Source organism: Etheostoma spectabile, chromosome 14 (assembly GCF_008692095.1).
Source record: "Etheostoma spectabile isolate EspeVRDwgs_2016 chromosome 14, UIUC_Espe_1.0, whole genome shotgun sequence".
Taxonomy (NCBI): Eukaryota; Metazoa; Chordata; class Actinopteri; order Perciformes; family Percidae; genus Etheostoma; species Etheostoma spectabile.
In genome coordinates, this window is record NC_045746.1 from 12,153,981 (window position 1) to 12,169,824 (window position 15,844).

The 15,844-nt window shown below is 42.3% G+C and overlaps 1 long non-coding RNA gene across 1 annotated transcript; it reads left to right on the forward strand.

The window, feature by feature from the left end:
* The first annotated feature begins 621 nt into the window (after positions 1–621).
* LOC116701911 (uncharacterized) lies at positions 622–6,916 on the forward strand. The gene is made up of 3 exons (XR_004335031.1): positions 622–634; positions 5,428–5,435; positions 6,790–6,916. It is a non-coding gene; the product is annotated as an uncharacterized LOC116701911 (long non-coding RNA).
* The last annotated feature ends 8,928 nt before the right edge of the window (positions 6,917–15,844 follow it).

Here is a 15,844-nt window from a genome sequence, read left to right on the forward strand (position 1 = left end):
TGTGTGTGTGTGTGTGTGTGTGTGTGTGTGTGTGTGAGCCCAATTATAAGTGTGCGTCATGAATGTGGTGCAGAAAAGATACAGAACGTGCGAATTGCAATTGGAAGATTTTTTACACAGGAAAGTAAGAAAACAACAAACTCAATTCATATTATCTTTTATAGATTGCAGAGGAAGCTAAAATACAATCCAAAATGCACACTTTCACGGGAAGTGTAATATTTTTTCACAAATGAATATTGCACACTGTTTGGGTAGGACTGAAACTGTCCCAGTAGAGGCCAGATCATGCGACCATCTGCAACATCCCATCTGGGATAGTCTATCATAAATGTTGATTTGGCCAAGAACACACACTCTCTAAACATAGTGCACTTTGCCAAATGGAACAGTTGCCAAGACGAGGGAAAACATTCGCACAGTTTTCACAGCTAATTGTAAAACATCATCATTAGGAGACGACCAGGATGCCAAATCAGTCAAATCAGCATCAAACAACAAGCAGATCTTTTGTCAGACAGACTGTGGAGCAGTCTATGAAACTCAGCAGGGGACAGGAGACATTTCTTTTTTAACTTGTGCTCACCGATTAGTCATGAATAAGTGTCAAGTTACCGTAGCAATGGGAGTGGAAGTTACAAGTTTATTTGGCTCGTCCGGTAAATTTAGAAAGCATCCAGGCCTTAAAAAAACCGAGGGTCATATTTACCAAAATAAGTGGCGTAGTTCAAACGTGCGCTGTGGATCTCAGGATGCATTCAGTAAGCAGTAGGCGCAGTTCAGCAGTGGAGCAATGTGGTGATCTGTATTTCACAATATTTCCTTCTACCATGGTTCAGTTTAACTGAGGAAATGCACGATGCATAAAACGGGCCTTAGTAAAAAGCTTCTTCTCAAAAACTGTCTTCATACAGATGTTATACTCCTTTGAATTCAGCAGTATTGGCCAATACTGCTATAAGTTAGGCATACAGTATACAGTAGGTTGAGAAAGTCTGCACACCCAGAGTTGATTAAAAAGAGGAATAAAAAAATCATCTTTTGGAAATTGATCTGCATTCCTTAATGGAAAAAAAATAGGAAAATCCAACCTTTTAAGGACACCAGTTTTCTTTGAGAATGAATAATGTATTGTAAATAAATAAATGTTCTTCCTTAAAATACAGGGGCATAAGTATACACCCCCCTGTGTTAAATTCCCATAGATGCAGGCACATTTTTATTATTAAAGGCCAGTTATTTCATGGATCAGGATACTATGCATCCTAATATAGTTCCCTTGGCCTTTGGAATTAAAATACCCCCCCCCCCCCCCCCCCCCCCCCACCATCAAATACCCTTCACCATACATAGATATTGGCATGGTTTTATTTCAGTTAGCTTAGTAACTGGCTTGATTTGCATTGAGAGATGTTCTTATGGAAAGTTCCCCATGCCTATCTCTAGGTATGGTGAAGGGTGTGTGATGATGTGGGGGGGCCAAGGGAACTTTATCAGGATGCATGGTATCCTGATCCATGAAATAACTGGCCTTTAAAAATAAAAATCTGCCTGCTTCTATATACACTATGTGTACCCTAATGTAGTGGAAAAAGACAAGTGAAAGTAGCCCATGGCCATGGCCAATCTAATCTAATGTCCTATTTCAACCAATAGTTCCAGGAAGTATGGAACTAGGAAATAAACTAGGAACTAATAGTCCATTCTGTGCACTGCTGCCCTTATTTCCACTGCATCTCAAGAGCTGTGAAGATTAGGTCAATTAGTCTGTTTTTTTTTTTTTACACGTGAGGAAGAATAATCACAGTCCTTGTATTTACTGTTGCACTACTCTGATGTTTCAGTGGATGTAAGGAACGGTTGCAATTGAGAAATGCAGAAGTGGAAAGAAGCTCCCACTCCACAGGTATCTATATCTTAATGTGCATGAATGTCTACTTCTGATTTGAACTGCATTGAAAATAGCAAATACAGTTGTATTTCTCCTGTTCACTTGCTTTGTTTCCTCAATTGCAGATATCCTTTTCTCTTTGTACAATCTCTTTTGATCTTGCTCTTTTTAGACTTGTCAGGAAGTCAAACTGCATTTAACTTTGTTTTAACGTCAATAAGTTGTACGAGAAATGTCAATCCATCGTCCTATGATCAATACAAGTGGCACACAGTGCTTTCTTAAGTTGTACTGTAGTAGCGATGCCCAGCACTGCAAACTCTACTCTGATTTTTTCTGGAACTCTTTGTGGGACAGAAACTACTGTAAGGCAGAGGAATTCAATTTAAAGGAAACTATGCCGTTTTTTTAGCTTAATTTACCTTAACTGAACAGCTTTGGAGTCATTGGATGGGTTATATGACTTTTTTTGGGTTGAATGGTGGTCGTATGCAACAAAACCTTTGGGCCGGACTAGAAAGTATGGCGTGATATCAGGTCTCGCGATGTAATGGATTGCTTCACGGCATTGCACACATACGCCTATTCAGGAACCGGCTAACAAGGTAGTGATGGAGTTTTTCCCACTTCGTTATGGCTGAGCCTTCAAAAAAGAAGAAGAAAGCTAGAAAGGCATTGTCAAAGGAAGAGAGAGAGAGGGAGCGGCAGACTGACGAGCGAGGAGTCAGACACAAGTAAACATAGGAGCTGCCAAATATCTATTCCGAAGCCGTGGGAGGGGGGGGTTCTATAGAGAAACCTGCGAGCAAAAACAGCGAAGAAATGGCCAAAACTGCATAGTACCCCTAAAAACCCTGGTTCTTCTGGTTAAACAGAGGCACGGTTCCGTAGTTTCTATGGGTCTTCCTGGGTCCCTGGAGAGGTTCCTGTAGTGGGTTTACAGGAAGCCCTAACAATATGTTCTGTCAATTTGTTTCATTGTAATTAGAAATTGCTCTTTGCTCACCAACTAGTATTATTTTTCCTGCTGATACTTACTGCACACCATAGTAGCCGGTAATGAAAATAATGAAGTAAATACTCTTTCTATCAAATAATGTCAGACCAACAGTATATTAATCTACATTTTCAAGCCTATGTTCGCCAAACAGCGACTCTCCTGCCATGAGGAAATTAGCATTTAAATTGGACAACATCCTTTCATGTGCACAGGGACGGCTGAGCAGCAGAGAGTACTCTGAGAGGAATAAATTCCAACATTTTGGTCATGAATGTAACAGTAGGTGTGGCCAGTGTTGCCAGCAGCCAATACAGCGAGCTCTGGACAACATGACACCAAACTGTCCGGGCCACTTCTCACCCCACCACAGGCCTGATCCCAGCAGCAGGTGAGGCCTCTATCGGGGGTGAACACTGTTGACAGTGAGGCGAAGTGACAGACAGATCACACTTAACATCAGCGGCCTTCCCAAACCACAGAGCGTCAGTCCTCTGCACCAACACCTCGAGTTTCACTCTGGTGTCATCACCCGGCTTTCCCTTCCTCGCCCCACCTAAACTCACCCCTCACCCTCTATCGCTCCATCTTATCCCCCCCACCCCACCCCTCCTCTCTTTCAAAGAAGAACAGCAATTTACAATGCCGAAGTTCAAATGTTCGTGAATGTTCAAACACTAAGACCCCCCCGGGGCTACGTTCTATTGATCGCTCACGATCAATGCCTTTTATTTCTTTTGTGTTTAAAAAGCAGTATTAGATATAGGCATTTAGCGGGAGACCAAATAAACGTTCCAACAAAGAGATCTTGGACTAATGACTGGACCGACCGCAGCGGCCTGTTGTCATGAATACTTCATTTGAAATAGTTGTGTATTCATAAAATCACCCCAATGACCCCAGCTGACTTCACACTGCAGTAATGGGAGCCTCTGGGCATCAGGTTCACTTTCTGTTTTAGCACTGTGTGTGTGTGTGTGTGTGTGTGTGTGTGTGTGTGTGTGTGTGTGTGTGTGTGTGTGTGTGTGTGTGTGTGTGTGTGTGTGTGTGTGTGTGTGTGTTTGTTTGCAGCATACTGCAGGCTTTTGTATACAAGGGCATTGTAAAAAATATTCATCTTAACAAGGCTTGGCGTAAAATCATTGTCATCCTTGAAATAACAAGCCTTTTTTTTGCTTCTACTACAGTGGTGTACTTTATTTTGCCTTGTTTCATACCGACTTATGGAATAGAGTTCCCACTTTATACAATTATATAATGTTTATTATACACATGGTATGGTTTAGTAATGTAAAATACAAAATGGTAAAAGGCCTGCATTGATATTCCACTAATAATGCACATTACAATTTTCCTCACATTCACACACACACACACACACACACACACACACACACACACAAACGCATTCATACGTCAATGGTGGCAGAGCTGCTGTGCAAAGCCTGCGTATCGCAAGCAACGTGGGATTAAGTGTCTTGCTCAAGGGCACTTTGGCATGCAGACAGGAGGACGACCCACCCGCCCCATGAAAAAGACAAAGGGTACAGTATTTGTCACCTGCACCTGTCCTGGTTAATAAATGCCAATGAAATCCGCTCAAAACAGAGTCGGTGCATTGGAGATGATGCATTCTACACCCTTTCACACATTAAATCAACAGCATGAGCCCGGTAGTATCACACTTTGACAGATTTCACTTCTTTCAAGTTTCGCGACGGCTGATTCAAACAAACAACAGGCTTCTATACAACCTTCAACAACAATCTCTCATCTCATCTGTAGTTCTGACCTAATTTCTCTCTTCAAGCTCAAAAGGCTAAGAAAAATGTATTTTTAGAGCTGAATATGATGCTCGAAATGATAATTTTTTTGCAGTGTGCACGGTGTACTTTTGTATGAACAATCTTGTCCCTTGTCTCTCTATAGAGAAACAGAATATACCCCAAATGATGATTCCTTTTTAAATGTCCTAATTAGAAAATGTTTGCAAAGTTGCAACATATTTAATGTTTTCCCATCATCAAAGGAAACAATTTATGGTTTTTATGGTTGTGTTTAAGCCCTCAACACTTGGTTAAAAGGGTTTAATCAAATAACTCTGGCTAATGTGAGTGTGTTTAATGTGAAGGAGGTCACTTAACTGTAGTAATGAACCGACATGATCATAACCCAAATTTCCCTCAGCTCTACATAGTGTTTCAACATCTTTATGCTAACTGTTTTAGTTTTATGGCCCACAACCATAAAAAAATCACCGCTCTCATGAGCATCTTTTCCAAAGAGAGCAGGCAGCTGTTTTCAAAAAATAGCTTGAAAAGCCCACTGTACATTATCTGCCAAGCAACAATGGGAGAAGTTATCAACTAGCCAGTGAAGCATGTAGATAAAAAGCATATTGTCCTCAGAAGGCCAAAAATAATGAGTGAATGTTGGACTTATGCTACTCACGTGCCAAGAAACTCCAAAGGACAGCCAATGTAGCTCTGCATCTATAAAAAGAAGAGCAAATAATACATAAGCAACCATAAACGGTGAGGTGAATATGTCAGGGTTATGTTCACAGCATGTTTCTGCTACCACAAAGTCCCAAAAGAAATCAGTTAATCTGGGTTTAAGATTGAAGAGATAGAGGTATTCTTTAAACATAGAAAAAGTCAACAATACAGGATATGTTTAGTTTTCTAACATTTAACCGGAACTACTTTTTGTCACCTAACCTAAATAAACTTAATCTAAACACTGTTGTTGCCTAAACCTTACCGCAGATATAATGTCAATTTAAAGAGATATCTGCACATGAATGCAATGGAACAAGATATTGGAATCGGAGGCATTCTAGTTTCTGATTGTAGTCTGAGTAGTATTCACCAATCACGTTTGAGCGGACTTTGGTTTGCATGTGCATAAGCCGAAATGCAATCTTGAAACTCATCGGCTATCATCTAATGATGATTTATTTATTTACATTCATATGCCATTATCTGTTTATAGAGATTAGATAAAATGTTGTTGAGACCTGAGACAACTACAAAAAGTACTGACTTGGGTTGTAAAAAAAATGACACTGAAGACAAAGTCTTGTCTCCGATATCCACTGGCTACAACAGAAACCCCAAATATTGTCCGGTGCACCCAGAGGCTAAATGATCATCAGGTTGGGACCACGATGCGAACCCCGGCCTCCAGTTTGATTTGTGTGTTGTAATAAAACATAGCACTTCCTGGACTGGAACAAAAGTTACATGTGGCATTAAACTAGTGGCATTTATGTTAACCTCATGTATTTGGCAAAACAATGTAGTGGCCAAAACATAAGAAGAGACAGTTAGTATAAGTCATTTCATCGCCTAAACTATGGTGTGAACGCTCATGTGGTGGTTTCCAACCAACTGCTAATCTTAGGGGACATCCACATGGAAACGCTTTTTGGTGCAAAGGCACATTGTTTTGGCCGATCGTCCAAACCAATCCTGTCGGAAGACGCACTTTTCTGAAACCTGGTCTCAGGGTGACAAAATTCAAAAAAACGACGCCCTTGTGTTTGTTCTTTGGACGGCGAAGCCACATACTTGCGTATTGATGATATCATTGCCCCACCCCTTGATCTCCAGCCTTCGACCTCTTGCCCCGTGACAACGTCTCATAACAACAACAATGGCAGACTACATCCTTGTGGTCCTGCTGGAGAAGATATTTTCGCCTATTGGGAATTGTTGGGTTTCTGTGAATAACATCACAGAGTACGGTGTAGACCTGCTCTTTTATGGAAAGCGCTGTGAGATAACTGTTGTAATTTGGCACTATGTGAAAAAAAATGAATTGAAATTTAATTAGGGTTACTAGGACAAAATATACTGTCTGTTTGTATACAGCGTGCAAGCTTTACACACATGCTCAGCCTCTTCTTCACCATTTTTTGATGAATTTCTGTAGCAGAAACAGCGCCACCTATAGGCCTGGAATATGAAGTAGTGTGTTGAGTCATTTACAAATGATCTTGAAACGATGCCAGGGAAGACGGGGAACATTTTTGGGGTACGTATGGACGTGGCCTTACATACTCATATCCTGCAGCCATATGTGGTCAACTGCAGTGTCCAAACCAGCAGGACAGATCAGTGTGGTTTATTTACACCTGGTATGAAAATGTTTTGAGGGTTTTTAGATATGCACAGACGTATTGACACCACGAACCTAAGGGGCTATTTTTCTGCAACCAAGCCCCACATTTAGCTTTTGATTAGCGCCGGAGAGTGATAGAAAGATAAATTGTCCCTGGCATATGTCACCGTAGCCTCCCCGCCTACTGTCTTTCCATCCCACCCCTTTCTCCAGCAGCAGTAGGGAAACTGGGGATGTGAGCGCACACCTCTTTGCCAAGCCTCACAGCTCCCCTGGCACCACGCTGCAACATAACACCTTCCAAGCCCTCCGCTTCCCTCCCTCACACTGTTCCCCTTTTCCTCTCTCAGCACGGCAGAACAGCATGTTTGATTTTACAGGAGCTAACTCCGCTAGGGTTTGACCTTTATGGGTTTTCAAGGCCGATACTGATATTTTTGGACGTAAACTGCTGATAGCTAAAAGGTATTTTCAGTGGCTCCTTCATCATCCATCACAGAGTGGAAAAACCTGTGAAAGCGCATCAGATCATGAAGAAAGAAACTGCTTCATTAAAACTAATGCATGGAGTTGATTGAGCAAGTCCATCACTTTTACTCCAATTGAGCTAATGGCATGGTAGGCTAAAACTCGGGGACTCAAACTTTAATAACTAACTATATATAACTATAATATAGATCACATCTTTGTTCAACAGGTTAATTTAGATAGGAAGGCCAATAAAAAACAAAGTCACGTCCTGGATTAACATAACAATTGAAATAGTCAAGATGAGGAATCTCAACAAGCTAATGTTAGCAACTTCAGAGCTACATTAGCCTGTGGAAATAGTGAGACCCCCTTGAGCATGACATGAGTAAATTTTTGCATGGCAATAAAGAGAGAATCACTTCTATCTGTTATAGCATTGTAATCATCAACATAATTGATCTTGAAGAACAAAATAACTTCTAGCCAGATGATTAAAACCAGTAAGTGAGCACACATGGCGCCAGCAAACTCTCATTGCACAAAATCTAGCAAATCTAGTGGGTCAAAGTTAAGCCAGGAAGTCTGTCTATAAGCTGAAAGAGAAAAGCAAACTTTGGTTTATAATTTCACCATTTGTTCATTTTCTCTTCCAAATAAGTTCTTTGTTTAAAACCTGGCTGATTGACTGCTTTTGCTTTAGAGATGTTGCCACATTTCCAAATATTGGCAGTTATCTTGGTGAGTAATAATGGTAGTCATACTGATAGTTCAAATTAAGAACAGCATGTTCTAATATATAATATCTAGGATAGGATAGTTTTTTTGGTCAATATATGAAATAGAAATTAATTCTCTAGGTTTGGTCTGGCAGTATCCTCTAATATCAGAACCATGACTGACCAGTATCGGCCCAGGATATTGGTCGAAACTCCTACAAGCCAGCAACTCTGACAGGATGTGCTCTCACTCATATTTTACTTGTGCTCCTTCTCTCTCGCCCTTGCACCTCACCAGCTGCCTCCAACACGGCAATGACAGTTTTATCAGTTTAACCACGTTTGCCATCTCCAGGACTGGGCTGCTCTCCAGTCCTGTCTGCTGTGTGCTCAGCTCTGCTCAGCGAAAACCAGACACTAACAAGAGCTCCTTGTATATCCATTATGGAGATCTGCCGTAGCTCCTACCGCTGGCGTCCGTGTGCTGCTGCACTATACATGTGTTGAAACCTGTCCAAGTTTAACATATGGAAGTTGCCTGCCAACACCTATTTCACTGACACTTGGTCTCTTCCAAATACAACCTGATTTTGATGTGTTCTGGGCCGTGGTAGCAAGGTAGAGATTTAAATTTTTAAAAAATCACAATATAAATCATAAAAATAAGAATCACATTTCCCAACTGTGCTTGATTGATTTCCAAGAAATTTCCACAGATTATAAGAGGTTTGACCACATTGCGTCATTGTAAGGGAAAATGAACAAACCCACTGTAAAGAGTAGGAGGTTGAATACCAATTATAGTTCAGGTCAATGAAGTCTAAACTCTAATACTATCTTATTAAGTCTTAAAGTCATCACTAGATCTGAAACAGCATTCACACCGCAACTCTAAATCTAATCTCCCTCCCGACTAAAGATAGACTGCAGCTCTTTTTATAGCGGGCCGAGCTGCAGAGTTGCATATTCTATTTCAGACGGCCCGGGCTCACATCATTGTTTGTTTTAGCAGGCTAACCTTCCCTGTGTATTTATAGGTGTCAAGGCCAGGAGAAAGACCACAGAAGCTCCATAAATAAGCTACCCGGTCCTCCAGCGAGCCTCCCGACCAACAAAAGCCCAGTCATTTCACAGGCCATTACCTGGAGCTGCCTTGCTGGGAGGCTGGCCTCCGAGGCAAGGGAGGGTCGCACGGCTTTGAGGGCCGGTCGACCCAGTGGGAGGAAGGGAGATGTTTGGATTAATAATAAATATGGTGATTTGTTTGCTGTGACCAGAGCTTATGAAAATGCAATGGGAGTAAATGGAAAATAACCAACGGCGATGCATTTTCACCGTCATCCCGCGTGTCTATCATCCCCTGACTTTTGTTTTCATCCACACAAGCTGTTACTTGCTCCTCTCTCCTTCTCTCTCTCTCTCCATCTTTCTCTGAACTTTTGGCCTCGGAGGATCTTTTTGGGACCTCACCCAGATGCCCCCCTGGCTCTTAAAAACAGATGAACCCAAAAACACCACACTCTCGCGCAAACACACAAAATCCACCCGTGACGTCAGACGTCAACAGTGTGTGTTGTGTGTGTCGCTGCTTATCTCTGCCTCCACAGACGCTGTGTAGAAAGCCAGTCAGCAGAGGCCACAGCCAGCGCGCTCCACAGCCCCTCTGGCAACCAGACCTCGCTGCGCTGAGGAAACTGCACCCTGCAACACAAACAACCCCATCAGCCACAGCAGCGCTTCAGTGCCGACTGCTAATCTCGGTACCTCCCTGTAAGGTACAGCACTGCAACACCCACGCAGCTTTAGGAAATGGATGCCATCCCCCACCCCCCCGGCTTTAATATTGCTTTTTTCCCAGAGTGATGAAATATTCAACAGCATTGTTTCGCAGGGCCATTCGACAGTGGCATTTGTCCTTAATATCGCTGTGCTCATTTGCTGGGTGGCGACAGTGATGATTCCATAAAACATGTGAATGGAAAGAGTTGTCATTTGGATGTGGCTGAACACTGAAGGCTCATGATCTTAAATCAGAGGGGAGCGCCGCTGACTGGCACAGTGGGGGTTCCAGCGTAGCGACTACAACTGCTAATTTGTCTCAGAATGGCCCTTTACGATTTCAAGGGCACTATAACTGTTAGATGAAGAGATGTTTTATCTTTTCCAATGGTATCCTCGCAGCATGCAGTGTGTGTGGTGAGGTAAGATAGCAGTATGAAAGCCATATCTTTTGCCAGTTTTTGCAACATCTTCAGCAATACCTGCAATTCCAATATACTAGCTTTCTATGGTTGCACAGTTAATGTCATTGCAAGTGTAATAGAGTTATGTATGGCAAATAAGACTCACAGGTGTCTTGTAAAGGGACATTCTTCATAAGCCTGTTATGTAAGAACCTCAATCTTTGCTGTGCACAAGAATAAAGTCGAACAACTTTCTGTGGACAAAGTTGTGCAATGACAAAAAAAGAATGGAATGAAAAGCAGGGCAGAGAATGACTAAAACAAGATACTAACCATTACTCTATGTAGTCTTGTATTTTATTCCTATTATTATTTCATGTATGTTGTATGTATGTGTATTATATCCTAGTATTTCATTTATATTTATATTCTGTGCTGTGTGACTGATTTTGCTGCTGCAACACTGTAATTTCCCATTATATTGGGATCAATAAATATCTATCTATCTATCTATCTATCTATCTATCTATCTGTCTATCTATCTATAGATCTAGTAAGAAGCCTATCTAATTATGGTTTAATGCATTACTAAGTAACTTTTTTAATCAATGTCTTGCTTTGAAATTTGAAATTCAACACTGACATTACAGTTACTAACCCAGGTAAACATTTTGTGGTTCAGCCATCATACCAGGAGTTTGATTACATCTGTGTGTTCAGTGGACATACTGGTCTGGGACAGTTTGGTGGAGGGGCTGGAGGGATGGGGAAGTGCTTACAGCCTCACAGTAATTTCAGAGTTTTCTCATGTTCTGCCTTTTTAGCTTACAGCAATCACTCAGATTTCTATCCTAACCCAAAGTCAATATTCTCAGTACGTAATAATTGCTTGGCTGAAGACAGACTGGAGCAGGCCAGGGAATACATATTACTGTTTCCTAAATGTTTTGCTGTGAGAGAACTCCTGACACTGCCCATGAATGGGTTCACCTATTACAAAAGTCCCTATCCTATGGTTAGAAATACCAGCCAAAAAAAAAAGAGGTGAAGAAGTCCAGGGTGCTCAGGAAGTTCAGTCAGGTGTCTGAAGGTGCTCTTTTGTAAATGTAAATGTGCTGTATTTATATAGCGCTTTTCCAGTCTTAACAACTGCTCAAAGCGCTTTTACATCTACAGGAAACATTCACCATTCACACACATTCATACACTGTGGCCGGGGCTGCCGTACAAGGTGCCACCTGCTCATCAGATAAACATTCACACACATACACACTCCGATGCGCAGCACCGGGGGCAACTCGGGGTTCAGTGTCTTGCCCAAGGACACTTCGACAATGACTGCAGGGGCGGGGATCGAACCACCAACCTTCCGATTGGCAGGCAACCGCTCTACCCTTTTGGGTCGGGAATTCAATTAAGTATAGAAATCCAAGGCACTCTTCTTTAAAAAAAAATGTAAAAAGCCTTTATTTTACTGGCTATTTCATAATAGAACATTTTAAAGACAGGGAGAAGCAACCCATGCGTAGCAGCACAGAACCAAATTGGTATTTCAGATTACTTGATATTATTTTCCACTAAACTATTTGCTATGACAAACTGGAGCTGCAAAAAAAAGTGTAACTAATCAATGTGGGAAGAGATCCCACGCAAAGAAATGTTCATTCATTCAGATAAAAACAATGAAACGCGAGTCTTTATTAACACAGCGACCCAAAGTGATCAGAAGTATTTTTCCATGTGAACTCATTTGACTTCTGGCATTGAAAATCTTCTCGTGGCTGTAATTTCTCTGTGAACATACAGAAGCTACAGAATATGAGACGAGGCTATATGGAAGAGATGGGGAGGTGATAGTTACAAACACATACACACACACATATGGCTTCAGAAAATGCCAATCCGCCCCACACTTTTCTTCATAGAGCGAAACAACAATCATTAGAAGATGTAATGGATTAGCCACGGATAGAGTGAAGGGAGACAGAGAGGAGAGGGAAGAGCGGACAAACCAAGATCGAAATGATGGAGATTGGCAGATGGGTAAAATGGATTGGATAGACCGCTCTACGGATGAGAAGACAGGACCGAGAGCTGATGCCTACCGCCGCGGCGAGGGATAATGGAAACTGATTACAGAAAAAATCAACACGGTTTCTCTCATTCCAGGAGCACTGCTCGAAAAACGTTGCAGTAATATGATTGGCGAGGTCCCAGGTCCTGTTTCAACTGATTGTCACTGAATTTGGATCCACAGCATCAACAAGTCCTAAATCTAGAAAGAAAAAAGGTGAGAGAGGATTCACAGTGTGAGCCCAAGACATTATTTTTTAGGAGTACTTAGTGCTTCCGTGTTGCCTTCTTCTCAGTAACTCCTCTTCTGTTTACTCCGTGCCTCCCTGGCTTATGTTCATCCGAGGGAGCAGAGGAGCTGCGGGAGACAAACAGGATGTCTGTGGGAGGACGAATGAGTGGGGTTAAATCTGACGAGGAAGTTTGTGTATGTGCCTGTGTCTCCGTGTGTGTGTGTGTGTGTGTATTAATCCCAGGAAGGACTTCCTCTGAATCTCAGCGGCTTGGGAGTTCTGTGGGAGTTACAGACGTTGACACCGGGTGGAGGGGGGGGGGGGGGGGGGGGGGGGGGGGGGGGAGAAAAAGCAAAGGAAGAGAGAAAGAAAAAAAAAAGGAAATAGAGCCAGAGAGTGAGCAGGATCAAGGGCAGTAGCACTATTGAATCCCACTTCTGAAAGAACACACACACACACACACCCACACACACAGAGGAAAACCACCCACAGAGAGAGGTTGCGATAACAGCGGCGGTACTGGCGTCATTTTGAGCTGATGATGATGAACATAGGCCCACCTCAATGACACACAGCCTGAACCCACTCAAACGCTTCGCCTCAATCAAAGCTACTCCAAACCTCTGACTGAACAAACACACCATCTGAGCCGGACAGAACATTTTGTGCAATTAACCCTGACTGTTTGTTTTAATCTTCTGGGTGTGCCAGGTGGGTGGGGGTCGTGGCACAGCGTGACACTTGAAGTCGGAAAATGACACACAGTGTAGATATTAGAAATGTCCCTTGGGTTGAGATGAATGAGAACCAAATGATGTACAACCTGGCCAGTTGTGCAAATTTGAAAAGTCATTTTGCAACACCAACACCAGAGTAGTGATATGACACATGCCTTTGGTCTGGGAAAACCAGGTTTGATCCCTACAGCAATACGTCAACCAATGTGTCCCTGTGCAAGGCACTTTTTGTTTTGTTTTACCAGAGGCGTGCGACCTCTGACAACTATAGCTATTGTAAGTCGCTTTGGATAAAAGTGTCAAAACATGTTAAAAAAAAAGGTTGCAAACATTATTAATTATTAGCAACTATTGGATGGGCTTCTGTGACGTTTGGTTCAGATAGCCATGGTGCCCTGATGAATGAATCCTAATGACTTTGAGTCTTGATACTCTCTCTCCAATTGACCTTTTGGGCGTGTTCTGGCTGGGCTGTAATTTTTTACAAATCCCCCTGGGCTTGGGTCCGTGCAAAGTTTTCGAGCTTTGCTGAGGATTTGAAAGGGCCCATGTTGGAGATTGGCACCAAAGGTTTGGGAGAGGGCTATAACCAGTGATACACATCATGAGTGTCTGTCTTGGAGAGGATTTCATACAGATAAGTAGAATGTAGAAGGTGAGTTCATCCTCCACTATATCCTTGAACGTGCACCAAATCTATGAATAATTTACCCAGATGTGTCATGTTGAACATATCACTCCTCCACCAGGAAGTCTTCAGAGGTTACGTAACTGGCAGAACCCGCAGCTTGTCCTCTAATTAGAAAGGGGGGGAAAAGTTGGGCCTGTTAAACGCTGCGTAATATATATTCCAAACTCCCTCGTGGATTACGCCTCTCAATTTCCTTATGGCCATGTGTCAGGCAGAGCTCTGGATACCACACACATACCCACTCCATCATATGTGTGCTTACTCATCATCACACCACCACATCAGAGAGGACTCATGCACAATACACTTGTCTGCCAGCCAAATGTGGGGAAACCACAGCAAGGAGACCAAAGAGACCAAAGAGGCCGACCTCCCCCTGCAACCCCAAACTGCTCCTCCCCCCATTTCCAACTCAACCTCCCGAGTCTCTAACTATCACTTCCTCAGAAGTTCGGGCTCAGAAACTGCTGTAACCCTCTCTCTCGTCTCTCACGTCGCTCAAAGGAACAGTGTCTCCTCTCTGAATGCATCTGTCACAGCAAAAATAATGATAAAGAAAAACACTAATTTAACACTTATCCTTGGCACGCAGGGGGAGTAAAAGAGCGCCATTCGATGCAGGGAAGCGCTCTGATTGGGAGAGCTGCGTGGTCGTGAGATGTCAAGCACTATGACAAGGTTAATCAATGTCGCCTCTCCCGAAAACGTTTCAGGGCCTGCAGCGTGAACAACATTTTACAAAAACAATTATCTCTTTTGAATAAAGGGTGTTCACCTATCAAGAGCGAGCTCACTCAAACAGGGTCAAATACAATTCTCTATCACGCCACTTTCAAACAACATATCCAATTGTTTTCACTTCCATTTATGTCAGTAATGTGTACCTAGTAAATTGCACTACTGCCTTTGACTGCTGACAACAGCTAATTGTAAATGTCAGAGTTATTCATGCGTGTCTCACCATGGTGCATGATTAAAAATCACCTATAGTTCTTTTCAAATGCGTGATTGAGAGGATCTTGTATAAAAACTGTAAATATATATACGTATATATCTGAGTGGGAGAAAGAATACCTCATTAATTTCATGAAATGTATAAGTAGACCGCAGCATGGAAACAAGTGAGACAATTAAGACAAAGTCTTGTGAATCTGAGTGTGTTAGCTTTGCTCCTGGCAAAAAGACTCAAAGAGAGGAAACACAGAAGGATCCAGATTTGTATTTTTGTATTACCTGTTGTCTCCGGTCATCCAATCTTTTTTGCCCTGACCAGAAGTGTGTGTGTGTGTGTGTGTGTCTGCCCACATGTGACAATGATTTCTTTTCTCTCATGACCATGATTACAGGTTGTCAGCTATGCTTTTACTAGAGCTGATGGACAATTTCACTCTTTAACATGGTTTAGAACTGACGGATAGATTGGCACACTTGGACACACTTGGACACACACACACGCACACACACACACTGTATGCCCAAAACCATATACATGTGCGCACAGACTTGAGCCCTCAAGGGTACACACGGCACACATACATATTGATAGACAAACAAATCAAGTGCCATGTCTGTTAGACTGAACTAATCAACAAGGCCTACATGTTCTGTCACAACTCACACAAGAATATTATGGATAATTTGTGTCAATAACATTGCATACAATTTTTCCTGCATACATTCCTGTGTGCATGGTGTTTAATGAGCCAAGCTAATTAAATATGGAAATG